The sequence below is a fragment of the Ornithorhynchus anatinus genome, chromosome X1 (genome assembly GCF_004115215.2).
Source record: "Ornithorhynchus anatinus isolate Pmale09 chromosome X1, mOrnAna1.pri.v4, whole genome shotgun sequence".
Taxonomy (NCBI): domain Eukaryota; kingdom Metazoa; phylum Chordata; class Mammalia; order Monotremata; family Ornithorhynchidae; genus Ornithorhynchus; species Ornithorhynchus anatinus.
Genome location: NC_041749.1, coordinates 37,095,089 through 37,122,548, shown reverse-complemented (window position 1 = coordinate 37,122,548; position 27,460 = coordinate 37,095,089). Strand labels below are relative to the sequence as shown.

Sequence of the window (27,460 nt, the reverse complement as noted above, 5' to 3'; positions counted from 1 at the left end):
ATAGACATGGTCCCTGGCCTTGAGGGATTTCCAATCTAGTGATGTAAGCAATCCAGCGATGGGCAAATTTGAGAGAATTATTTTTTTTTTTATTAAAAAGAAACACTTTTAGAGCTGGGTCACATAAGAGGAGAGAGGAAGGCTGCTGACTCTGAGGTAGCTGAAGAGTCCTGATGGGATTAGCTTTCCTCTCCATCGCATTGCTAACATGGAAGTATCGAGTCTAATAATATTTGCAGTATTTGTTAAATCCTTATTATGTCCCGAAGCATCATACGAGGTGCTGGGGTAGTCGAGTGCAGTCCCGCAGAGAGTTCACAGTCTAAGGGGGGAAGGAAAACAGATAGTTCATCTCCATTTTACTGTGGAAACTAAGGGAGGAAAAAGTTAAGTAACCTGCCCAAGGTCACACAGCAGGGATGAGAGATAGGAGGCTGGAGTTCTTATCACAGCTCTGCCACTGGCTGTCTGACCTTGGGGTAATTATTTAAAACTTTTTGCGCCTCAGTTTTTTTTTCATCTGTAAAAGGGGGCTATGGTCTTCTTTCTCTACCTTTGAGAATGAGAGCACAGGTAAAACAGACTGAAGCCATCTGATAATCTTGTTTCTACACTAAAGATGAACGCAGTGCTTGTCACAGAAATACTTGGTAAACACAGTAATAATAATCCACACACTGTAAGTCCTCCCAACACCAAAGTCAAGAGACGGGGCTGGTCATCACCAGTTTATGATGAAAGGAAGAATTCCACTGACCTGTTTCATCTCAGAAAAAGTCTTTCCAGAGAGCATATCACTATTAATCCTATCTCTCTACAAGAAAGGCACTATTTTTTTTAAATGACCATCTTAATCAAAAATCTTAATTGACTATCTTTGTGTAGGAGGTTCTTTGTGCAGCCTTTCAATGACATCAAAGCTTGCTACTCAATAATCTAATTTTATGTGAATTTGATATAGCTTTGCTAAGTGAAGCATTTGTTTGAAGTCTTCAAATGGCACCTCCAAGCTGTCCCACCTCAAGTGCCTCCCAGCAAATACAATGGAAATCATTACCTTTTTTTTTTTTAATATAACAATTCCCACCCTCTCAGTCCATTGGACTGGAAAACCAGCCTGACATTACCCATAAAACCACTTCTGTCAGAAATTTCCTTCCCATCCTCACTCTAACTCTGATTTTTGTGCTTCTTCATTTTCACCCATAGCAAGTTTCCAGTCTATTAAAAACTACTTCTGATCATTCTTCCTCAGGTACCTGAAAGCACTCATATCCAAACTGACTTAAGGAACCTCCTATTTGGTTAAAAAGAAAAAAATCCTTATAAATAATCCCCATTTGTCAAGACAGACCACTTCATATCCACGGTGAGATACTATGGATTATCTTCTCTACGTACTATAATTCCCTCTAGTAAACTCAGTGTGAGCAGGGGCTGTGTCTGTTATATTGTACTCCCCCAAGTGCTTAGTACAGTGCTCTGCACACAGTAAGCACTCAATAAATATGAGAGATTATACTATTAATTGGGAGTGTGGGTCCACTGGTCCCAGCATTTCACAGACCTAAGCTAACACAGCTTTGAGCCGTAGAATAGGCAAGGAGAGAGAGAGAAACAAAAAACAGAAAAAAAAAAAGCAGTTATATTTTTGGAATTTTAAAGCTACAACTCTCCCCCCGTCCCACTCCTGACCAGGAACTTCTCCCCCTCTTCAAATCGGAGCCTCCCTCCCCTTCTTTAAACTCATCCTCCTCGGGGGTCATTCCCGGATTAATCCATATCATTCCTGGTTGTGTCATCCCAGCAGCCATATTTAGCACTTACTATATGTCAAGCGTTGTATTAAACACAGGGATAAATACAAGATGATCACGTTGGACAGAGTCCCTGTCTCAAAGGAGGGTCACGTGCTAAATAAGAGGGAGAACAGGTACTCAATCCCCTCTAGATTATAAAATCCTTTGCTAGATTTTATATATTATATATATTATATATACATATGTATTATATTATATATATTATATATACATATATATATTTTAACAGGGAACATGTTTACCAACTCTTATATTGTGTAGTCTCCCAAGCACTTAGTACAATACTCTGCACCCGATAAGTGCTCACTAAATGATTGATGGATTTATTATATAAAGAAATTGAGGCACAGAGAAGTTAAATGACTTGTCCGAGGTCACACAACAGACAAGCAGCAGCCCTGGAATTGGAACCCCGGGCCTTCGCCTCCCAGGCCCGTGCTTTTACCATTAGGCCATGATGCTTCTCCCTTTACACTGTGCGTATAGATTCCATGCCTGCTGTCTCAGTCAATCAGTGGTATTTATTAAGCACTTACTGTTTGCCAAGCATTATGCTAAGCACTTGGGGGAGTACAACACAACAAGAGTTCTGATTTTATTCTAAATTCCTCAAGGGCGGGAGCTACATTTTTCTTTTCTTGTATTGTACTCTCCTAAGCCCGTACCATCTGCGCTGGGCAGCCAAGGCGTGGGAAAGAAAGTTGGATGTTCAAGTGATCAAAACGTCTATCAAAGACAACAGCAGAAACTCAAGCTTTTTCTGCACTTAAGACAATGGTAAACCTCTTCCGTCTCTTTACAAGAAAACTCCGTGGATGCACATACCAGAATGACTTTACGACAGAAGATGGGATGTTCTGAAGAGGGTACGTCCATGGAGTTGCTATAGGTCCGTAACGACTCGACGGCATTTGAAGAAGAAGCCCCTACCGTGACCCTCTTCATGCAATAGACACTCAGTGGATTCCCTTGAACGGAATGTCTAAGCGATTTACAAAGCAAAAGAAGAAAAACTCCCTAAAGGCCAGTAGGCCTGAAACATGAACTCAGAAAGGTGAGTCAGACTCGTGAAATCTGGAGCTGAGAGGTAAACAAAAGGGTTTCTGCTTGGGCTTGAGAGGCAGTGGATTAAAACTCTACCAGGGGACTGGAAGCGGCGGAGGTCTATGGTAAATTCCAGTTAATGAAAAGTGGCAGAGCATAACGGGGGGAAGCAAGGTGAATTAATGCTGGCTCACAGGGGTCAAGCCTGGACCTACTATTAATAAGAAGTTGATCAGTGGAATAAGAGAGGAAGCTCAACCTGAGAGGCTGAATTTACAGACTCTGAAAAGGGCAAGGACCATCTCAAAGAGTCCTTTATCATTAATAGTGACCGTTATTATCCTCTGGACTGTAAGCTCCTTGAGGCAAGGGAACACGTTCTACCGATTCTGTTATATTGTACTGTCCCCAGAGCTAAACGCAGTGCTCTGCACAGAGTAAGCACTCGATAAATACGACTGATCGACTGATCACTATTAGCAGCGTCTAAGATGAAAACTGGGAGTCAGTGGCTGTAGATAGACCAAGGTGGGGCCCTGCAGTCAAGAGAGGAGAAGCTCTTCGCAAGCAGAAGCTTCTTAAGGATCTTGAGAAAAGGAGGAGAAATAAAGACAGTATAAAAACAATAAAAAGGACAGGTGAGAGACTGTCAGTCTTTTGGGTACACAAGGCTTTTTTTATGGTATTTGTTAAAGACTTAATATGTACCAAGCCCTAGTCTAAGCTCTGGGGTAGATACAAGTTACCCTGTCCCATAAGGGCTCACGGTCTAAGTAGGAGGGCGTGTCGGAACCCCATTTTACATTTGAGGAAGCTAAAGAATAGAGATTTGCCCAAGGTCGTAGTACGGGCAAGTAATGGAACCAGGATTAGAACCAAGGATTAGCTTGCACCTCCCCCAGTGTTTAATTCAGTGCCCGGCAAATAGTAAGCACTTAATAATAATAATCATGGTATTTGTTAAGCACTTACTAGTGCCCAGCACTGTTCTAAATGCTGAATAACAATTACGGTATTTGTTAAGCGCTTACTACATGTCAAGCACTGTTCTAAGCGCTGGGGTAGATACAAGGTAATCAGGTTGTCCCACATGAGGCTTATGGTCTTAATCCCCATTTTACAGATGAGGGAACTGAGGCACAGAGAAGTGAAGTGCCTTGGCCAAGGTCGCACAGCAGACAAGTGGTGGAGACAGGATTAGAACCCATGTCCTGACGCCCGAGCCCGGGCTCTTTCCACTAAGCCAAAGAAATATCACTGAAAAAAAGGGTGATTACAGTCCAGAGGCTGCCTGGTCCCTTGCTTCTTTTCCTAGGCCACAGTGCCTCCCTCAGGAAGCCAAAACGTCTCATGAGTGGCATGTTTGAAAGGAAGGACCAGGATGAGAAAAGTGAGATTTGCCTGGGAAAGTCTCTGCCAGGGGTTAGGGTTGACAAAAAGTCAGGATGATAGAATTCTCCCCGGGCGTTTTAAGGAAGTCAAACTGCAGGCAACCAAACTAGAGCTTTCCAGCATTAACTCTCCCCCAGGACCGTGGAAGTTACCCCCTTAGCCAAGTGGGAAAGGCAGGCGGAAGACTTGAGAAGCGGCATGGTCTAGTGGATAAAGTGTGGGCCTGGGAGTAAGAAGAACCCGGGTTCTAGTCCTGACTCCATCACTGGTCTGCTGTGTGACCTTGGGCAAGTCGATTCACTTCTCTGGGCTTCAGTTACCTCATCTGTCAATAGGGGATTATGACTGTGAGCCCCAAGTGGGACATGGACTGTTTCCAGTCGGTTTACCCTGTATTTACCCCAGCGCTTAAAACTGCCTGGCACACGGCACGTGCTTAACCGGTACCATTAACAGAAAAAAAAAAAAAAGAAGAGAAAAAAGACTTTCCGGGAAGCTGCGATTCTCAGTAACTGGAATTTTTCAATACCTGGCTTCTCCTGCACCCACAGTGAACTGGATAAATGGAGTTTTGTCAAACTATTAGTCACCTCTTAGGGTGAGTTTGCATCCTCAGTTCTGGCTCTGATTGGCCTGCAAGCCTTTGGGCTTGGCATTGCTGTTACATCCAAATTGTCCATTCCAAGTGCTTAGTACAGTGCTCTCCATGTAGTAAGCGCTCAATAAATCCTAGTGAATGAATGAATCTTATTTGAGCTCATTTTCCCTCCTCTGATGGGAGAGATACACATCTCCTGAACGGTTAACAGACAGGCTCTCTCCAGGCCTGTGTTTCTCAGAGTTTCCCAAGGTGGGGATGGCAGCAGGTTGAGGGAATTAGGATTTTAGGGTGGGGGTAAAAGCCCATCAGATGAAGCAGCATGGTCTAAGTGGATAGAGCACAGCCCTGGAAGTCAGAAGGACCCAACGTCTAATCCCAGCTCTACCGCTTGTCTGCTGTATGACCTTGGACAAGTCACTTACCTTCTCTGGACACCATTTACCACATCTGTAAAATGGGGGATTGAGACTGTGAATCCTCTGTGGGGCGGGGACTGTGTCCAACCTAATTTGCTCCCCCTAGACCGTAAGCTCGTTGTGGGCAAGGAATGTGTCTGTTATATTGCTATATTATACTTATCTGTAAAATGGGGATTGAGACCGCGACTCCTACGTGGAACAGGGAAGCAGCATAGCCTAATAGATAGAACACAGGCCTGGGAGTCAGAAGGACCTGGGTCCTAATTCCGGCTCTGCCACCTGTCTGCTGTGTGACGTGGGGCAAGTCCCTTCGCTTTTCTGTGCCTCAGTTACCTCAGCTGTAAAATGGGGGTTAAGACTGTGAGGCCCTCATGTGTGTATCCAACCTGATTTGTGTGTATCTACCCCAGAGCTCGACACATAGTCAGCGCTTAACAGATACCATCATAATCATCATTATTATTATTACTAATAAAGGGAATGTGTCCCATCTGATTAACTCGGATCTACAGTGCAGTTCAGTGACTGACACGTAATAAGTGCCTAACGATCGCCATAAATAAAAGACCTTTGCAACATGATATAATGATGTCACACGGGGGCTCAAAAAAGTAAATAGTTGGGTGGCCCACAGGATTCTTAATCATTCAACCCTTGTGGGGCAAGTTAGAAGGGTGGACAGGCTTCAACTGAGCTTACCTGTTGAAGAGGCTGGGTAAGGCATATGTGGAAATACAAAACTGTACCCAGCTTACTCCACCACTCAGTCAATCGATGAATTAATCAAGCACTTACTGGATGCAGAGCACGTTATTGGTAGACACAACCCCTGCTCTCAAGGTGTTTACAGTTTGGTCAAATAGATTCTGTCCCATTCTTCCACGCTGCAGACACAGGCCCAATAACCTTATCTACACGGGCAAAGTGGATACAACCTGGGCTTCAAAATGCAACCCAACAGCCTATCCCGAAGGAGCGGTCAGAAGCTTTTCTGACACGCTGAAACAAAGTTTCCCGATAGGGTTTTCTTCCAGTAATCATTAGACTGCCCAGACACAAAGTCCTGGATTAATGTCTCTTCTGAAAAACAAGTCCTGAAAACCAAGGGATCTTCATGCTTGGGAGAGGCGCGTGGCAGAGAAGTATCTGAGGGAATGGGTTGCACGCTTGTAAATAGGCTAAACACCTTAGAGGGAACAAGGAAGCAATTAGCTTAGCAGAAAGAAGTCTAATTAGAAAAAAATGTAATTAAGGAAATGGAAATTTGGGTCGGTAGTCGTGGAAAGTTTCCATCCCGTGAAATCTGGATGATTTGCGGTGAAATATTTTCCCAGGAGAGAGTGAAGATCCAGAGGAATTTGAAACAAGCTGGGGTAAAACTGTAAAGAGTAAAGATACCTGGTGAATCTCTTCCACCTCTCGTTCCACTGCTGCTCCACCAGACGGGTGGAGTTTCTCAAGGAGAGTATCAGAAGATCCTTGATCCCGAGATGTCAGGACCCAGAACCTGAGCAAAGAAATTGGTTATATTGATGATGGTCCGCACAGGGCCACTCACAGTCTCTCATCACTGCTAATCACATTCCCAAGAGGGCTCAGTTTGCAACAGTAGAGTAGGTCGGCAGTGTGAAAGTACACTGCGTTCCCAGGCTTTGGACGTGCAGGACCCGTTTATAGTCCCATACTGGAGAGCTGACGCTGTGCCTCTGTAGTAATAGTAATTATTAGGCATACGCTCTACGCCTAACACTGTAAGAAGCCGACAGCAATCTTGGTATTATTATGGTATTTCTTAGTTGTTTACTACGTGGCAAGCCACGAGCCAGGATTAGAACCCAAGTCCTCTGACTCCCAGGCTCGTGCTCCAACCACCAGGCCACTCTATTTCTCATAGTAGGCGCTTAATACCACTAAAAGAAAAAGGCTACAGGGGGAATTTTTTATCCTCCAAAAGGCCATCAGTCCCTCCGCGATGATCTATATGCCCTCCCACTTCTTGGGGTAGACGTAAGACAGAGTGAATACCGTTTTTGCCCCACATGGGGCACCCAGTCTAAGTACTCTTGGAGTTCTCCTCCACTAGTTTTAACCGTTCAGGTTTGGGGATTCTGGCTTGACCCACTCACTTCCCAGAATTCCCTAGGTAGCTCTTCAGGCAGAATATTTCATCACGATTGCCCCAAAGCCCTCCCCACCTTGAGGAGAACCAGTGGGCTCAGTGGAAAGAACACCGGCCTGGCAATCAGACGACTTGGTTTCTAATTCCAGCTCCACCATCTGTTTGCAGTATGACCACGGGCAAGTCACTGAGTGTCTCTGTGCCTCACTTTCCTCATCTGCAAAATGGGGATTCAATACCTCTTCTCCCTCCTACTAAAACTATGAGCCCCACTTATCTTGTATCTACCCCAACACTTAGTACAGTTCTTAGCACTTGGGAAGTGCTCAACAAATAACCCCAATGATCATCACCAGAACTAGGACTAGACTAAGAAAGCAAGCTCAGAGGCCACGGAGCATTCTGGACAACTGTCATCAGAACAGTTGTCCCTGAAAAGCACCATCCCGCATATCTCCCCTTTAATCAAATAGGCTGACAAAAGGGTGGGTACCAGAGGCCCTTAAATAGTGTACATCTGTGAGGTCCAGGTGAATAGATTCCCTTGATTACTAGCCAGTTGCCAGGGAAACAGAAATGACTAATAGGTGTGAGGATTTATTTCTAGCAATGGGTACACCTCGTTAGAGAATTAGGATTGGATGGCCTTTAATCTTCCCTGCTAACTCATCCAGAGGATCCCAGCATAACAGAAGAAGAAATAGTCTAAACGGTATTTGGATGTAGCACTCTGCCCCTAGGAAGCAAGGGAAAAAAAGCCCAGGGAGCCAGCCGAAGCTGCTTAGCCGAAGTGGGACGCCATATAGATTCCTCCTGGAGGGACTGATGGCCTTTTGGAAGGTAAAAAAATTCCCCCCTGCAGACTTTTTTTTAATGGTATTAAGCACTTACTATGAGAAGTAGAGTGGCCCGTTGGTTGGAGCATGAGCCTGGGAGTCAGAAGGACTTGGGTTCTAATCCTGGCTCATGGCCTGGCAGTAGAGAAATTTTCCCATCTCTGCCTCATTTCCCTTAACTGCAAAACAGGGATTCGATACTGTCCTGCCTCTTGCTTAGACTGTGAGTCCAATGTGGGACAGGGATCACGTCCAACCTGACGAACTTGTATCTACCTCAGGTCTTAGAACAGGGCTTGACACGAAGTTTTTTGGCTTTTTTTTTTGAGTGGGTGGGTATTTGTTAAATACTTGGTATGTGCCAGGCACTGTACTAAGTGCTAGGGTAGATATAACCAAATTAGGTTGGACACCGTCCCTGCCCTACATGGGGCTCACAATCTCAATCCCCATTTTACGGATGAGGTAACTGAGGCCCAGAGAAGTGAAGTGATTTGCCCCAGGTCACACAACAGGAAAATGGTGGAGCTGGGATTAGAACCCATGACCTCTGACCCGCTACGCCCCTGGTGAATAACATCAACTCTAAATGATCCCCTAGGGATTCCAGGCCCCTCTCCTCACCCCGGCCACTCTCCGGCTCAAATCTGGGGTGATGCGTCTAGCCCAGAGAGGCTGGGACTCGACGTGCCTGTCGGTCAGTCAATCAGTTGCATTTGAAGGACTCATTTGGGAAGGCCTTTTGGAGATGCTATTTTAATAAGGCTTTGAAGATGGGGAGAACGACGGTAAGTTAGATAGGAAGGGGGAGGAAGTTCCAGGCCAGAGGCAGGACATGGGTGAAGTGTCAGTGGTGAAGTAAGACGAGTCAGTGAGTCAATCATATTTATTGAGCGTTTACCATCTGCAGAGCACTGTACTAAGACTGTACTGTACAGTATAATATACCGTACTAAGCACTGTACTGTACTTGGGAGTCTCCCAAGTCTCTGTGCCGATGAGGTAGTAATAATAACAATAATGATATCTGTTAAGTGCTTACTATGTGCCAGGCGCTGTACTAACCTCTGGGGTGGACACAAGTAGATAGAGTCGGACACAGTCCCTGTCCCACATGGGGCTCACCGTCTCAATACCGATTTTGCGGATGAGGGAACTTAGGCCCAGAGAAGCGAAGTGACTTGCCCAGTGTCACACAGCAGACAAATGGCAGAACCCATGACCGGCTGACTCTCCAGCCCGTGCTCTATCCGCTAGACCTCGCCGCTTCACTTGTAAAGTAACGTGTCTCCCAACTCTGTCGTATTGCACCTTCCCGTGCGCTTAGTATGGTGTTCTACCCTCAGTAGACGCTCGATAAATACAATTGCTTCATTGAAGTAGCGATAACAGAGAGACCCGAAAACCCACTCCCCATTCTGAGCTTTAGCGAGACAGTGGCAGTCTCGTCTCTGAAAGGCTTCATTCCTCCAAGATCTGGAAGCGCAAAAGCCCGAGACCCCAAGGCATCTCTTTAATCTTGGGTCTACCACCTGGAGGATGGAGATTTCCAAAAGAGAAGTTCTGTTGGCTTGCCAGATATCCTAATTCCGTTTAGAAGCCCAAATCACTACCGAACAGCGGTAGGCTTGAGCTGTAATCTTGGAAATTGTCGGGTGGGTAGCCGGGGACCGGGAGGAGAATGGCAGTCGTCCAGCTTGAGTCCCATTATCTTCCTCCCCTTCTGAACATCCAAATTGGAATCGGGGCAGAATGAGAACCTTTAGGATGGCCGTGTGCCATCTAATAAGGGATAAAATCTCATTGTCCACCAACTGGTTGTGTGCTAAAATGCCCCAGGCAACAGAACGAATGTTTTTGCATTAACTTGGCCTGATAATTTTGGAACCCCAGTTCCCCAACAGTTGAAACGGTGTCCTGTGCAAGCGTTATTAACGGGACTTCAAATGAATTTGCCCCTGCCTAAGAAAGTCTGTCAAATCACTGGAAGCAGTGGACCCAGTTTGATCTCTGGCCTTGAAAGGGAACTTGAAGTTTCAGGAGCTCCAAGTTGGGGGGTTTTGGGGGTTTTTTTTTTTGGTTTTTTTAATGAGGTTTCATTTCCTTACCCCCGGCAGTGACTTTGGCAGAGGCGGGATGACTGGCAATGAGTGAAATGAGTCTTTAAAGGTTGGCTGGGCATTCGTAGAAGGGACCCGGGCAGAGCCGTGTGGCAAAGGCAAGAGTATAGACCACGACGGGAGCTCACATCGCTGCAATTTTCCCTTTTCTCTAGTGGACAACTCGTCACCCCTAACCCGCGAGCTCTTCAAGGGCGGGGATCCGATCACTGACTTTTACCATGTACTGCTAGGTGCCTAGCACAGTGTGCTCTCTACAGTACATGTTCGGTTGTAGCAAGGATTGTGGTTTCTACTCCTATGACGTTTTCCTAAGTGCCTAAAATCACGCTCTGTCCAAAGTAGGAGCCTAGTACAGTTCTCTGCACACAGTAGGAGCCTACTACAGTGCTCTGCTTGCCGTAGGGACCTAGTTCAGTGTTCTGCACACAGTAGGGACTAGTACAGTGTTCTGCACAGAGCAAGGGCTATTATAGTGATCTAATAATAATAATTATTATTATGGCATTTGTTGCGCGCTTACTCTGTGCCAGAAACTGTACTAAGCACTGGGTGGATACAAGCAAATCGGGTTGAACACAGTCCCTGTTCCACGTGTGGGGGGTGGGGGGGGTCACAGTCTCAATCCCCATTTTACAGATGAGGTAACTGAGGCACAGAGAAGTAAAGTGAGTTGCCCGAGGCAGACAAGTGGTGGAGCCGGAATTAGAACCCATGATCTTCTGACTCCCAGGCCCGTGCTCTATCTACTAAGCCATGCTGCTTACCCACAGTAGGGCCTGAAACAGTGTTCAGTACACAGTAGGGACCTAGTACAGTGTTCTGCAAACAGCAGGGGCTTAGCAGAGTGCTTTACCCATAGTGGGGGTTCATACAGTGCTCTACACACAAAGCGGGAGAGAGTAATTGTCTGTCAGATTTGAGGAGGGAGGGCGTTCCTGGCCAGTGGCAGGATGTGGGTCAGGGGTTGGCAGCTAGACAGGCAAGATTGAGGCACAATGAGAAGGTTAGCACTAGAGAAGAGAAGTGTGCGGGCTGGGTTGTGGAAGAAAAGCGAGGTCAAGTAGGAGGGGCCAAGCTTGGGATAGTAGGTGTTCAATAAATACACTATCACTACTTCTCCACAGCATGGAGATATGTTTCTGAGGCCTGTCCCCGCTGTGACTGCTCCCCGGTTTGGGGATGACTGGGTTGGCGATGGCCATCTTCCCCCTTCCTCAACCCCAGGGCAGTCCAGCCGTGAGGATTAAAGAATCTCTAACTGCAAGGGACCCCAATAAGGGGATAAACTCCCTGTTCCCAGGCAAGAAAGTAACTAGCTTATAGAGGACCCAGTGACACCTATTTATTAGGCATTTAGTACGTGCCAGGCACTGTACTAAGCCCTGGGGTAGATACAAGATAATCAGGTTGGACACAGTCCCTGTCCCGGGGGGGGGGGGGGGGGGGGGCTCACAGCCTTAATCCCCATATTTACAGATGAAGTAACTGAGGCACAGAGAAGTGAAGTGACTTGCCCGAGGTCACACAGCAGATGAGTGGCAGAGCCAGAACAGGAACCCAGGTCCTTCTTACCCCCAGGACCATGGTCTATCCACGAGGCCATGCTGTTTCCCTTTCACAAATATCTCCAAGAGTGACATTTTACTACCGCTCAGAGGTAGCCCATTCCGGTGGTCTTCCTGCTAAATTGTCCCGTCCTCAAGGCTTAATACGGTGTCCTGAACATAGCACGTGCTCAGTACCAAGCACTGATTGATAATCAGGAAGTTCCGCTTGCATCAGAATGAAATATCTCCTACTGTCATTCCAGTCCGTTTCTCCTCCTTTGATCCTCCGTAATAACAGCTATTATTATGATGCCGTTTATTAAGGGCTCTTAGCTGAGATCCAACCAGATCAGATCCAGCCCCACAGTTTAAGAGGTAGGGGAAAGAAGGTGTTTTAACCCCACTTTAGAGATGAGGAAACTGAGGCCCAGGGATGTTAAGTGGTTAGTCCAAGATCTTATAGACAGACTAGAGGGGCCTGTAGCAGCTCGTCTTCATGCCAAGCAGCTCTCTTTTCTTCCCCTACTCTCACTCGAAGGAAATGCAAAATGATGTGGGGACAAAGAGCAGCTGAAAGTCTTAGTAATCAATGGTATTTATTGAGCACTTACTATGTGCAGAGCACTGCGCTAAGCAGACTACAGAGTTCGTCGGCACATTCCCCGCCCACAGGGAACCCCGTTGCCTTTCGATCCACTCCGATCCCCTGTTGTTCTTCCTCTCTCCTTGCTTCTAGCCGATCTTTCTCCAACCTGAATTTGTGTTGCTTGTTCTTCGACCCTAAGGGCACCATTTCACACTTGTCTCTATTGAATTTCATTCTGTTTTCGCTGAGCCATTTTACTAATTTATCAAGGTCACTTTGAATTCCCTTCCTGGCTTCCAGCGTTTGGCAGCCCTGCCCGGGGAAGATGGGATGCTTCCAGATTCAGCCTCAGGAGCCCATTCAGAGGTGGGAGGAAGATTCCCCCGGAAATTAAGCCTCCCTTCCAGTATCCCCCAAAGCCCTGTTAGTTGGGAGGCGGAGAAGGAGCCGAGACGGAGTGTATTTGTGAGAAGCAGCGTGGCCTAATGGAAGGAGCACCGCCTGGGAGTCGGAGGATCTGGGTTCCAGTCCCAACTCTGCACTTGCCGGCTCTAACCTCGGGCGAGTCACTCAATTTCTCTGTGCTTCAGTTCCCTCATCTGCAAATTGGGGATTCAATACTGTTGTCCCTTCTGCTTTCCTTTTTCTTTTTAATGGCATCTGTTAGGCGCTTACTAGGTGTCAAACACCGTTCTAAGCTCTGGGAAAAGGTACCGGTTAATTAGCTCGGATACAGTTCCTGTCCTGCGTGAGGCTCACGTTCTAAGTAGGAGCGAGAAAAGGCATCCCCATTTTACAGTTGAGGAAACTGAGGCCCAGAGAAGTGAAGTGACTTGCCCAGGGTCACACAGCAAGCATTCGGCGAAGCTGGGTTTAGAACTCGGCTCCTTTGGACTCCCAGGCCCCTGCTCTCTGCACTAGACCATGCTGCTTCTCCAAGTTGGACCTGATTAATTTGTATCTATCACAGTTCTTGGCACATAGTAAGCACTTAATAAATACTAGCATTATTATCATCATTATTATTATGCCCTCTTTTCCTTTTCTTCTACTCTTTCCTGTGTAGCCCTTACTTGCTCCCTTTATTCATCCCCCCGCCCCCCGCCCCGCCCAGTCCCACAGCACTTACGTACATATCTGTAATTTTATTTATTTCTATTAATGTCTGTCTCCCCCTCTAGTCTGTAAACTCATTGTGGGAAGACACATTTATAGCGGTATACTGTTCTCTCCCAAGCACACGGTACAGTGCTCTGAACACGGTAAGCGCTCAATAAATACGATTGACTGACTGATGATTACTCAGGAAGACAGCCCAGAATTTGGAGGAGCGGGGCATAGACAGCTGCCTCTCTGACCTCCTGGAACCTCTCCCAGGATCCCGGGGGACCGGGCCTCCCAGTTTCACGAAGGATGCTTAGATTTCTTCCATTTCATTCCTTTGTTTTAGGTGCAGCAGGAGCGCAGGATTCTGTAACCCCCTAAACTCAGTCTGTATTAACAGGACCTAGAGCTGGGCATTTGGCGAGCTGACCGGAGAATGCTCCTACGCTCCCCAATCCATTAATCCATTGAGCACTTTGTGCCCGCCAAGCCCGGAAATCAGGAAAGTATTCCTATAGCAAAACACAAGTTCCCTGCCCACAGAGAGTTCGCAATTTCTCCATGGAGGCAGACACACAGAACTATTAATCAGTAGTGGGATTAAAAGAACTGTTACCGATTTGTCCGTTCCAAGCGCTTAGTCCAGTGCTCTGCACATAGTAAGCGCTCAATAAATACTATGGAATGAATGAATGCAAATAAGCAGTAGAGCAAATTGCCACCCAAACCCTGTCCTCCCCCTGACTTTCCCATCACCGTCGTTGGCACCACCACCCTTCCTGTCTCACAAGCCCGTAACCTTGGCGTTATCCTCGACTCCTTTCTCTCATTCCAACCACATACTTAATACGTCTTTAAATCCTGTCAGTTTTCTCTTTCCTCTCCACCCAAATTGCTACCCTGTTAATCCAATCACTTATCCTATCCCACCTTGATTACTGTAACAGCCTCCTGGCTGACCTCCCTGCCTCCGGTCTCTTCCCGCTCCGATCCATACTCCACTCTGCTGCCTGGATCATTTTTCTGCAAAATCAATCAGGCCGCGTTTCCCCACTCCTCAGGAATCTCCACTGGTTGTCCAACCACGTCTGCATCGAACGGAAACTCCTCGCCATTGGCTTTAAAACATTCCATCACCTTGCCCCCTCCTACCTCCCCTCTCTACTCTCCTACTACGACCCGGCCTGAACACTTCACTCCTCTAATGCTAGCCTTCTCACTGTGCCTCCTTCTTGTCTATCTCACCTCCAACCTCTCCTCCACTTCCTGCCTTTGTCTTGGAATAATAATAATAATAATGTTGGTATTTGTTAAGCGCTTACCATGTGCCGAGCACCGTTCTGAGCGCTGGGGGAGATGCAGTGTAATCGGGTCGTCCCACGGGAGGCTCACAGTTAATCCCCATTTTACAGATGAGGGAACCGAGGCCCAGAGAAGTGAAGTGACTCGCCCGCGGTCACACAGCTGACGGGTGGCAGAGCCGGGAGTCGAACCCATGACCTCTGACTCCGAAGCCCGGGCTCTTTCCACTGAGCCACGCCGCTTCACGAGTGCCTTCCCTCCTCACATCCGACCGACAGTTACTCTCCCCATCTTCGAAGTCTTGTGATAACTGTGGTATTTGTTATCCTCCAAGAGACCTTCCCTGACTAAGCCCTCCTTTCCTCTTCTCCATCTCCCTTCTGCTTCGCCCTGACTTGCTCTCTTCATTCATTCCCCACTCGCAGCCCCATAGCACTCATGCGTATAGCTGTAATTTTATTAATTTTTTTTTTAAAGTCTATCTCCCACTCTAGACTGTAGGCTTGATATGGGCAGGGAATGTGTCAGCTTATTATAGTCAGCTTATTTATAGTCTATTCTCTCAAGCTCTCACTTATTCATTCAATAGTATTTATGAGAAGCAGCGTTGCTCAGTGGAAAGAGCACGGGCTTGGGAGTCCGAGCTCATGGGTTCGAATCCCAGCTCTGCCGCTTGTCAGCTGTGTGACTGTGGGCAAGTCACTTCACTTCTCTGCGCCTCAGCGACCTCGTCTGTAAAATGGGGATTAAGACTGTGAGCCTCACGGGGGACGACCTGATCACCCTGTATCCACCCCAGCGCTTAGAACAGTGCTCTGCACATAGTAAGCGCTTAAATACCAACAGTATTTATTGAGTGCTTACTATGTGCAGAGCACTGTACTAAGTGCTTGGAACGGCCAAATCGGAAATCTTACTTAGTACACTGCTCTTTCCGAAGTAAGCACTCAAAACATAAGATTGACGCAGTGAGCATTGAACAAATTCCACAGTTATGATCATTATGATTATTAATAATAATTGGGGTAGACTTCCTGGAGGAGGTGGGTTTGGGGAGGTTTTGAGTAACGCGGTCAGGGATTTAGAAACTTTCAGGCCCTCTTCCATAAGTTCAACCTCTGCCGAGCGTTGCAGTCATCTAGCGCCTAATCGCAGAAGAGAGCTCACTGCACACGGGCACTGTTACGATCCGCTTCCCAGACCTGCTTACCACAGATGCCCCAGAGACAACTGAATTAGTGGAAATATAGGCCGCTTATGTCACAGTGGAAGTAGTTGGGGATAGAATTTGCCAGGCTGTATTTCCCCGACGGCCTGTTTACAGCTCTCCGAGCTGATTGATTTTCTGTCGCTTCTCCTGCGTTCGCCTCCGAAACCCCAGTGCCGTCCCTCAGGTGTAAGGATGCAGTCTGTAAATTAATCCTAAGTGATATGGTGATTTTTCCACCAACCTCCAATAACGTGCCACATTTTGAAAACGGAGCAGGATTGATTCACTGGCTCTGCTTTAATAGGCCTGTTTTATGGGTGTTATTATACTCCCGCAGTCACTGATGTTGTTAGGGTGCCCGTCCGCCCAGCAGCTCAGCACTTTGTGGATGTTATCTTATTAATTCTTTCCACATTTTGGTTGTGGGGAAACTGAGGCAGGGAGAAATTAAAGATCAAAGCCCGGGTCTCACAAGTGAACTGTGGAGGCAGAAACAGCGTGGCTCAGTGGAAAGAGCACGGGCTTTGGAGTCAGAGGTCATGGGTTCGAATCCCCGCTCGGCCACTTGCCGGCCGTGTGACTTTGGGCAAGTCACTTCACTTCTCGGTGCCTCGGTGACCTCATCTGTAAAATGGGGATGAAGACTGTGAGCCCCACATGGGACAACCTGATTCCCCTGTGTCTACCCCAGCGCTTAGAACAGTGCTTGGCACATAGTAAGCGCTTCACAAATACCAACATTAATTAATTAATTAATCAATCAATTAATTAATTGGAGGCACTGTGCATTGACATAGACACCTGAATGAGGTAGAAGCCCAGAAAGGATGAAATAGTTAAGGATATCTCTTCTGAAACACTGAAATTTTTTTGTTAAGCTCTTGCTATGTGCCAGGCACTGAACTAAGCGCTGGGGTAGATACAAGTTGATCAGGTTGGGCACAGTCCCTGTCCCATAGAGGGCTCACCATCTTAATCCCCATTTTACAGATGAGGGAACTGAGGCCCAGAGAAGTGAATTGACCAGGGTCACAGTGCAGGCAAGTGATGGAGCCGAGGTTAGAACCCAAGACCTTCTGACTCTCAGGTCTGTGCTCTACCCACCAGGCCATGTCTGTTTGTGAATGCAGAATCAGGATGTTTATCATCTGGGTATGCTTGTGGTCATCTGAATGCAAGATTCACATTGACTGAGAGAGGGAAGTATCAAGGAAGAGGCAGGAGATGCGACTGACAGATGTATCCCAGAGCTTCCTAACTGACCTTCATTTTCAACTCTTCCATGATTAAGTCTGCTGGCTGGGCCGTGCTGCGGTCCATCTTTGGAAAGAACTGTTCGAAATATCCAGCAGGGAATCACAAGGAAGAAAAGGAGAGACTACCTTTTCCAGAATGAAATAAGGCAGGCTCATGCCCTCTTTGCATCGCATTGGAGGGTGGTCCTGAACAGAGCCAAGCCCCCTAGTTCTCTCTATAGCGGGGAGAAACATTTGGGATTGCGCCTTTGGACTCCAGATGCCGATTAGTTGCGTATTTGGTTGTTGTTGCTGTTGTCGGTTTCGCGTGTGTGTGTGTTATATGGGATTTGTTAAACGATTACTGTCAAGCACTGTTCTAAGCACTGGGGTTTACGAGATAATCAGGTATGACAGTCTCTGTCTCATAAGAGCTCATAATCTACGTAGAGGAAAAACAGTACTGGAGCCCCATTTTACAGTTGAGTAAACTGAAGTACGGAAAGGTTAAGTGACTTACCTAAGGTCACACAGCAGGCAAGTGGTGGAACCAGAAATAGAACTCAGGTCCTCAAGCAGGTCTGCGCTTTATCCTTTAGGCCATGAAGAAGTTCCTTCTCCTACCTCCCCAGAATTGGTGCCATTTCCCCTCTTTCAGGACACTGGACGATAGGGCAGGGAACCAAGGGTTGATGAGTTATTTTGGCATTTTTTGGGTCTAAATCTTGCTTTTCAATTTGTAGCTCATATTTTACTTCCCGAACTCATTTCAATTATATTGCTGATTAAAACCACGGGTAAGCAGTTTTACAATTCTTCAAATTAGGCAGATTCCCAGTCTGCACCTCGTGCCTGCTGTGTGATCTTGGACAAGTCAATTTAACTTCCTTTGGTTAGTGAAGCAGCCTCCTTGTTGGCTTTTCCACCTCCTGTCTCCCCCCTCTTCAACCCATACTTCATTCTGCCAACCGGATCATTTTTCTAAAAAAAATTCAGCCCACAAAACCTCCAGTGGTTGCCCAATCTCCTCTGCATCAAACAGAAACTCCTTACCGTTGGCTTTAAAGCACCCAATCATTTTGTCCACTCCTCTCTTAGCTGACTGATTTCCTATTATAACCCAGCACGTTAACTTCTCTTCTCCCATGCCACATTCACTTCTCTCCTCTACTTGAAGTACCTCGATCTCATCTATTTCACGGCTGACACCTCCTCCACGTCCTGCCTCTGGACTGGAACTCCTTCCTCCTTCGTCTCTGACCTACCATCACTCTCCCCACCTTCAAAGCCTTATTAAAATGACATCTCCTCCAAAAGGCCTTCCCTGAGTAAGCACTCATTTCCCTTACTCCCTCTCCCTTCTTGCACTTGGATTGGTACCCTTTATTCACTCCACGCTCAACCCCACAGCACTTATCCGCTATTTGTACATATCCATAATTCGTTTCACTGTCCGTCTCCCCCACTAGACCATAAGCTCCTTGTGGGCAGGGAATTCTGTTATATTGTATTCTCCCAAGCACCTGGTCCTTGCTCTGCATATGGTAAGTGGTGAATAAATGCTACTGATTGATACAATAGAGTTAATAAACCCAATCCCCGCTCACCAGAAGCTCACAGTCAACAGGAGGAGCTCGCAGCTGATTAGGGACATTGACTGAGAGCTTTCTGTGAGCAGATCACTGTACTAAGCACTTGGGAGAGTACAGCGGAGAGTTCAACTTGTCGCTGGAGGTTTGTCTCTGCCACTGGGCTTTGTCTCAGCCAGTCTGATGGGCTTTTCACCTGGTTGGCCAAAAGATCCCTTCATCTTCCGCCTCCTTGGAGGACACACACACAGGAGTTTTTTCACAATTCACTCCTTTTTTGTGGGAGAAATCAGCGTACCTCCACTCAAACCCAGCCCCGGCTCCTCCTTCCAATTGTCCAAATCACTGAGAATGCTTGGATCAGAGTGAGATGAAACTGGATTTTGGCCCATGTCCGGGGAAGACTGACTGCTACGAAGGTCTGTCCTGAACATCCGCTCGGTGTTTTGTTGAAAGGGAGAAAAAGGAACAGGACGAACATAGATAAAAGCGATGCCGGATCGCTCATCCTGAGCCAGAGCCCAGCCGTGGGGACGGATTCCCGGAATGGTGCATAAATCAGTAACATCCTACAAGCCAATTTTACAGGGATGTTTCCCTTGTGCACCTGCCTAAGCTTTGCAGAAGGGAGAAGTGGAAAAGAGGGCTTAATCCGGCAGGCCTCTTGGAGGAGACAGGATTTTTCCCGCCCCTGTCCTCTCCCCCTCCCTTCAGGCTCGCATCTCCTCCCGCCTCCGGGACGTCTCCACCCGGATGTCGGCCCGCCGCCTAAACTCAACAGTGAGCGAGACCGAGCTCCTCATCTTCCCTCCCAACCCGGTCCTCTCCAGACTTCCCTATCACCGTGGATGGCACGACCGGTCCTTCCCGTCTCTCGGGCCCGCGATCTCGGTGTCATCCTCGACTCGTCTCTCTCGTTCACCCCACGCGTCCTATCCGTTACCGAGACCTGCCGGTTTCACCTTTACGATATCGCCGAGATCCGCCCTTTCCTCTCCACCCGGACGGCTACCTTACCGCCACGGGCTCTCGTTATATCCCGGCTAGACTACCGGGTCAGCCTTCTCTCCGACCTCCCTTCCTCCTCTCTCGCCCCGCTCCGGTCTATTCTTCACTCCGCCGCCCGGCTCATCTTCCCGCAGAGACGATCCGGGCGTGTCACTCCCCTTCTTAAACACCTCCAGTGGTCGCCCGTCGACCTCCGCTCCAAACGGAAACTCCTCACTCTAGGCTTCGAGGCTCTCCGTCACCTCGCCCCTTCCTACCTCTCCTCCCTTCTCTCTTTCCACCGCCCACCCCGCGCGCTCCGCTCCTTCCGCCGCCCGCCTCCTCGCCGTCCCCCGGTCTCGCCCGTCCCGCCGTCGACCCCCGGGCCGCGTCCTCCCGCGGTCCCGGGACGCCCTCCCTCCTCGCCTCCGCCAGACCGATTCTCTTCCCCTCTTCGAAACCCTACTTAAAACTCACCTCCTCCGAGAGGCCTTCCCAGACTGAGCTCCTCTTCTCCCTCTACTCCCTCTACCGCCCCCCCTTCACCTCTCCACAGCTAAACCCTCTTTTCCCCCTTTCCCTCTGCTCCTCCCCCTCTCCCTTCCCATCCCCTCGGCACCGTACTCGTCCGCTCGACCGTATATATTTCCGTCACCCTATTTATTTTGTTAATGAATTGTACATCGCCTCGATCCTATTTAGTCACCACTGTTTTTACGAGACGTTCTTCCCCTCGACTCTATTCATCGCCATCGTTCCCGTCCGTCCGCCTCCCCCGATCAGACCGTGAGCCCGTGGAACGGCAGGGACCGTCTCCATCTGTTGCCGACTTGTTCGTTCCAAGCGCTTGGTACAGTGCTCTGCACATAGTAAGCGCTCAGTAAATACTATTGAATGAATGAATGATTTTAGTAAGCCTCTGAAGGTGGGGAGAGTGGTAATCTGTTATTTTTAAAGGGGGGAGGAAGTTCCAGGCCAGAGGTCGGCAGCAAGATATATGAGATAAATGAGGTATAGCGAGTAGGTTCTTTTGTGTGTGGTATTTGTTAAGTGCTTAATATGTGCCAGACACTCTACTAAGTGCTGGTGTGGATACAAGCAAATCGGGTTGGACACAGTCCTTGACCCTCATGGGGCTCACGCCGCTAATCCCCATTTCACAGATGAGGTAACTGAGGTGCAAAGAATTTAAGTGACTTGTCCAAGCAGCGTGGCTCAGTGGAAAGAGCCCGGGCTTGGGAGTCAGAGGTCATGGGTTCTAATCCCGGCTCCGCCGCTTGCCAGCTGTGTGACTTTGGGCAAGTCACTTCACTTCTCCGTGCCTCAGTTCCCTCATCTGTAAAATGGGGATTAAGACTGTGAGCCTCACGTGGGACAACCTGATTCCCCTGTGTCTACCCCAGCGCTTAGAACAGTGCTCTGCACATAGTAAGCGCTTAACAAATACCAACATTAATTATAATTATTATTATTAAGGTCACACAGCAGACAAGTGGCAGAAGCGGAATCAGATTAGAACCTCGGTCCTTTTTCTGACTTCCCAGGTCGGCGTTGGAAGAGTAGGGCGTGTGGGTTGGGTTATAGTAGGAAATGGGCTCAGCGCTATGGTAAACTTCAGGGTGAGGCATCCGCTACTGAGACTGCCAGAGAAGGGGTGTGAGTTTGTCACCAGCACCATGGGGGACGGGGAGAAGGACTGGGTGAAGCTTGAGGAAGAGATAACCACCAAATGAAACCACTGAAGGAAATATCTGGACTTCTCTTATCCCAGGAGCCACAAGATTTAAACCCAGTCAATAGGTTAGAACCTCAACTTTACATCTTTACTAAAAGCAAAGTGAGTGAAGGCTCTAATCTATGGCTAATTTATATTGACTTAGAGATATGTGAAATGGTTTCCTCTATTGTTTAGTGCTGGGTTGGTCTCATTAAGGGGCACGGGAACTGCCAGTTAGAAGTCCTGGTCAGCCCAAATTGTTGTGATTTCCTATCAGAGTCCTAACCTTTTTCAGTTTCTTTTACTTTGGATTCCATAACCTTCCCTTGGAATCAAGTGGCCATTTTCAATTGATTTTTGGTTTTTTTTTTTTGTTTTTGGTTATTTTATGGCATTGGTGGCATTTATTAAACACTTACTGATCAAGCCTGAACACAGTCCATGTCCCACAGGGTGGCTCACAGTTAGCAGATGGGGCAGGGAATGTCTCTACCGACTCTGTTAGATTGTTATACTGCACTCTCCCAAGCACTCAGAAGAATGCTCTGCACCCAGTACGCACTCAATAAATACGATTGATTGATTGAGATGAGGTAACTGAGGCCACAGAGAAGTTACGTGACTTGCCCCGAGTCACACAGCAGACAAGCGGCAGAGCCAGAATTAGAACCCAAGTCCTTCTGACTCCCAGGCCCATGATCTATCGTCTAGGCCACACCTATAGAAGTCGAGTTTGCTCTGAAGAAATATGATAGCCTGCTGACATACCTTCTGTCTTCCTAAGGATTTTCACTCCATCTTTAGTCACTTCTTTTCCTCCTCCACCCTTGCATCATTGGACATCGTGTTGCCTAGGTATCAGAAAATCAGTCAATCATATTTATTGAGGGCTTACTACGTGCACAAGCACTGTACTAAGCACCTGGGAGAGAACAATACAACAAAATGAGCACATTCCCATCTGTAATGAATTTACGGTCTAGATGGGGAGACAGACATCAATAGGAATAAATAAGGTAATAATAATCTGTAAAGATATGTGCATAAGTGCTGAGGGGTTGGGGGTGGAATGAATATCAAATGTCCAAAGGTCACAGAGTGAAGCGTATAGGTGACGTAGAAGGGAGCGGGAGCCGGGGAAAGGGGGACTTAATCGGGAAAGGCTTCTTGGAGATGTGATCATAATCTCAGTCTTCTTCAGATTAACGATAGGTTCCTCACGTTTCCCTGATTCTGGAGTGCAATTCAGAAGCATGGGGGCCACCTCTCCAACTCTACAAAGTCAAGGGGGTCAAACCTCGCCCCAGCGGGGTTGATCCTTTGGCCCCACAACTATCTGGTTAGGCAAGCAGATTTAGCGAGCTTGCTCGCCCCTTAGATCCAGAAACGGTCTGGACACGTACCTCCTTTGACAAATCACCACAACTTTCGCTGTTTCTCCTGCCTTTACTAGACTCCTGGTTCAAGCTAGAAACTTTTCTAATCTCAGGTCATGAAAAACGGTAGCGATAAAATAAACAACACGGAGCCGAGAACCTTCGCCTTTACTTGCCACTCCCTTCTCTCACCGCTTTCTCTCTCTTCCTTCTCCCCTTCTTTTATAAACCCTTCTTTTCCTCTTTCTCCCTTCCCTCCTTTCCCATTTCCCTCACCCTTTTCTTTATCTTGCATCTTTTTCCTCACTGGAGCCTTCAAATCCTCCCCCCATTGTTCAGCCCTGCAGAAACCTCTACCCTCATATTCAAAATGAAAACTCGATGCCCTGTGGAAACCACTCTAGTATGGGCTTCAAGAGCACAGTCTTCAGTGTGTAATAACCTCCCAATGAATGGATCGAGGACTTTCAACAACGCTCTTAACTATTAAGTAGGAAGAGTTTCCCAGAGGATTGGAATTGTGTTCTGATACCAACTTCCAAATTCCTTGTTGAAGCTTCAAGAACAGAAGCCCAGCTGCCTAGAACACATTGATTTTTTTTTAATGGTACTTGTAAAGTGCTGACTATTTGCCAGCCACTGTGCTAAGCACTGGAGATGATCAGGTTGATTAGGGAAGCAGTGTGGGCTAGTGGAAAGAGGACGGGCCTCTGAGTCAGAAGACCTGGTTTCTAATCCCAACCCCATCAATTGTTCGTTGTGTGACCGTGGGCAAGTCACTTTATTTTTCTGTGCCTGTTATCCCCTCTAATAATAATAGTGTTGGTATTTGTTAAGCACTACTATGTGCAGAACACCTTTCTAAGCTGTGGGGTAGATACAGGGTAATCAGGTTGTCCCACGTGAGGCTCACAGTCTTAATCCCCATTTTACAGATGAGTTAATTTAGGCACTCTAGACCGTAAGCTCATTGTGGGCAGATAATTTGTCCATTATTATAGTGTACTCTCCCAAGCACTTAGTACAGCGCTCAGCACACAGTATGCACCGAATAAATGCAATTGACTAGCTCACTGAATGATCTCATCTGTAAAATGGAGATTAAGACTATGATCCCTGTTTGGGATCTGGACTGTACGAACCCCGGGGAAGCAGCGTGGCTTAGTGGAAAGAGTACGGGCTGGGGAGTCAGAGGTCTTGGGTTCAAATCCCGGCTCAGCCCTTGTCAGCTATGTGACTTTGGGCATGTCACTTAACTTCTCTGGGCCTCAGTTACCTCATCTGGAAAATGGGGATTAAGTCTGTGAGCTCCACATGGGACAAGCTGATCATCTTGTATCCTCCCTAGCGCTTAGAACAGTGCTTTGAACATAGTAAGCGCTTGGCAAATACCATCATTATTATTATTATTATACAGCACCTGGCACATAGTAAGTGCTTAACAAATACTATATATATATATATATATATATAGTAACAGGGGCTCCTTTTCTGTCATTTGGCATCTTCATAGATGCAAAGAAGCTCTTGCTTGGTTTGGACCTTACAGGTTCTGGACCTTTTTGTCTTTGGCAACCCTCCACTTGTCATCCATGCTCCTTAACTCATTCTGAATGCCAGCTCTGTTTTTACAACAGAAGATTCTGGAATTGGAAGGAAGCCGTAGAGAGATTTCGAGTCCATGAAAAGTCAGAAATTCAGCAAGCGAATATAATCAAAAATGCCTGTGAAAAGAAAGGTGCTAATGTACTTTCTCAGATAGCTGATGTCCATAAAAAGGAAATGCAAATAGCACACACTGCTTTAGAGAAATGATATCATCGCTTATTTTTCTGGCTCTTCGGGGTTCAGCTCTAAGAAGGCAGAGCTGATGACAGTGAAAATGTTAACAGGCTTCTAATGTTACAGTTAGAAGGTGGCCCATTGGTTTAAACAGCCAGATTACAAAAACAAGACATAAGCGGTCAATAGTGAAATACCTAACATGATGTCCAAAGATGTCATTAAATATTGTAAGTAAAATTACCGCCAACCTCCCTGGACGATGACAATTAGGATACTATGGAAATAGGGTTATCAGGATGTGGTTTAAATGTGTCCAAATAGCCTAAAAGACAGAGCAGAAGAAAATGGATGCAAGCTAGCAGAATCTCAAGCATTTATCATTCAGGATCCTTAGAAGCAGATACACAAAGACGAAGTAGTTTCCAACAAGATTTAGGATCGAGACTGAGGTTTATTGTGGTATATATATATATACACACATATAAATATATATGTATATATATATGTATTATATATATACACACACATTGCAAGAAAATCTATAGTTGTAGAAGGGAAATAGAGAGTGAGTGACAGGTTCTAAGATGACTTTTCTGATGCTGATATTTTTACCAGCATATGGAAGTGTGCCTGACGAGATCACAGACGACTCCTAACAGTGCTCCCAAAATCATTATGCCTTTTTTTTCTAAAGATGATTCAAATAGCAGCAAACTAAAACTGGACAAAGAAATGCTCCAGGACTTCAACCGAGGCCTGGGAAGGAATGGGTCGTCACAACAAATAGACTAAACGTTTCAATCAGTCAATCGATGGTATTCATTGAGCACTTACTCTGTTCAGAGCACCGTTCAAAGAACTTGGGAGAGCACAATACAACAGAGTCGGTAGGCACGCACCCTGCCCCCGAGTACAGTTTAAAGTTTCAACGAGTAAGACTCCACGTACAATACAGCTCACAGACGCATCACCACACCAGTGAGGGTCAGTCTGACAATAAAAGACCACATGCTACTCAAGGGTTCATTTCAATAATAATAATGGTTTTTGTTAAGCGCTTACTATGTGCAAAGCACTGTTCTGCCGAGAGGAGGACGAAGAGCGGTAAATAAGGTCAGCCAATCGTATTTCCCCTCTCAGAGTCTCACCTGGAGAGTTTCCAGTAGTCTCCCAGTCTCGGCTATGGGAGGAAGAATCAAGCAGAGGCCTACCCTCTGCGGGGTAGAGCAGCGTGGCTCAGGGGAAAGAGCACGAGCTTGGGAGCCAGAGGTCATGGGTTCGAATCCCGGCTCTGCCACTTGTCAGCTGTGTGACTGTGGGCAAGTCACTTCACTTCTCTGGGCCTCAGTTACCTCCTCTGTACAATGGGGATGACCACCGGATGACCCTGTATCTCCCCCAGCGCTTAGAACGGTGCTCTGCACACAGTAAGAGCTTAACAAATACCAACATTATTATTATTACCCATTCCATTCCTAGCTTGGGCAGTGGGTAGCGAGTGGAAGACAATCTGCTACAAGTCGAGACTCACCTGTGCTGGGCAGCGGCGGCACGGGAGAGAGTCGAGGGCGGAGACTCAAGTTTACCGTGTGAAAGGAGGCAGTGATGAACCCCCTCTGTATTTTTACCAAGAAAACTCTATGGGTAACGCTACCAGAACGATTGCAGATGGAGGTGGAACGTTCTGGGAAGGGATGTGTCCATGGCGTCGCTACGGGTGGGAGACGACTCGACAGCATGAGACAAGACGATCGTATTCATTTAGTGCCTACTGTTTGCAGAGCGCTGTACTAAGTGCTTGGGAAAGTACCATACAACGATAAACGGACGCATTCCCGGCCCACAATGAGCTTACGGTCTAAAAGAAGGCAGGAACACAGGTGAAGGTGGGATTAGGGATTGAGGGGGCCTGGTCTTTTAGACTGTGAGCCCGTTACCGGGCAGGGATTGTCTCCTGAAATGTCCATTCCAAGCGCTTAGTACAGTGCTCTGCACGTAGTAAGCGCTCAATAAATACGATTAAATGAATGAACGGAAATGTAACCTGTGATTCCGCCTTACCCTCAATCTGTGCATTCCTGAAACCTCCCAGTTCAGCTGTGTCCTCCTTTATTCCCTCCCCCATTTGTCGCTCAATCCCTCTTGTTCAAAACGCCTCATCTTCTGAAATTTGACCTCTCTCCTCCCTGTGCTTCAGCCTCTTTCTTGTTCAGTCTGCTCCTTTGCCTCCTTCCTGAAACCTTCAGGAAGAAGCCTATGAAGACCTGTTGCAGAAAAAAAAAAGCAAGGGATTGGGTTTTATAAAGGATATTTCCCCCGTTGCATATGTCCACCATTCCTAATGGTTCATGTCAGTGTGTCCCCTTTAGGCTTTAAGGGCAGGAAGGGGCCGTGGCTGTCAAAGAAGCAGTATGGCATAATGGATAGAGCACGAGCTTGGGAGTGAGAATGTCATGGGTTCTGATCCTGGCTCTCCCACCATTTCCCTGCTCTGCCACTTCCTTGCCTGCTCTGTGACTTTGGGTGAGCCACTGACCTCTCTGGGCCTCAGTTACCTCATCTGTAAAATGGAGATTAAGACTGTGAGCCTCATGAGGGACATGAACTGTGACTAACTTTATTAGCTTGTTTCTTCCCCCATGCTTAAGTACAGTGTCTGGCACGTAGT

General features: G+C 47.1%; 1 long non-coding RNA gene across 1 annotated transcript; it reads right to left on the bottom strand.

Moving 5' to 3' along the window:
* Positions 1 to 67: 67 nt before the first annotated feature.
* On the bottom strand, positions 68 to 7,868 carry LOC103165903. Its single transcript, XR_484698.3, has 3 exons — positions 7,684 to 7,868; positions 6,675 to 6,783; positions 68 to 322 (listed from the first exon to the last, which is right to left on the bottom strand). It is a non-coding gene; the product is annotated as an uncharacterized LOC103165903 (long non-coding RNA).
* Between the last annotated feature and the right edge of the window lie 19,592 nt (positions 7,869 to 27,460).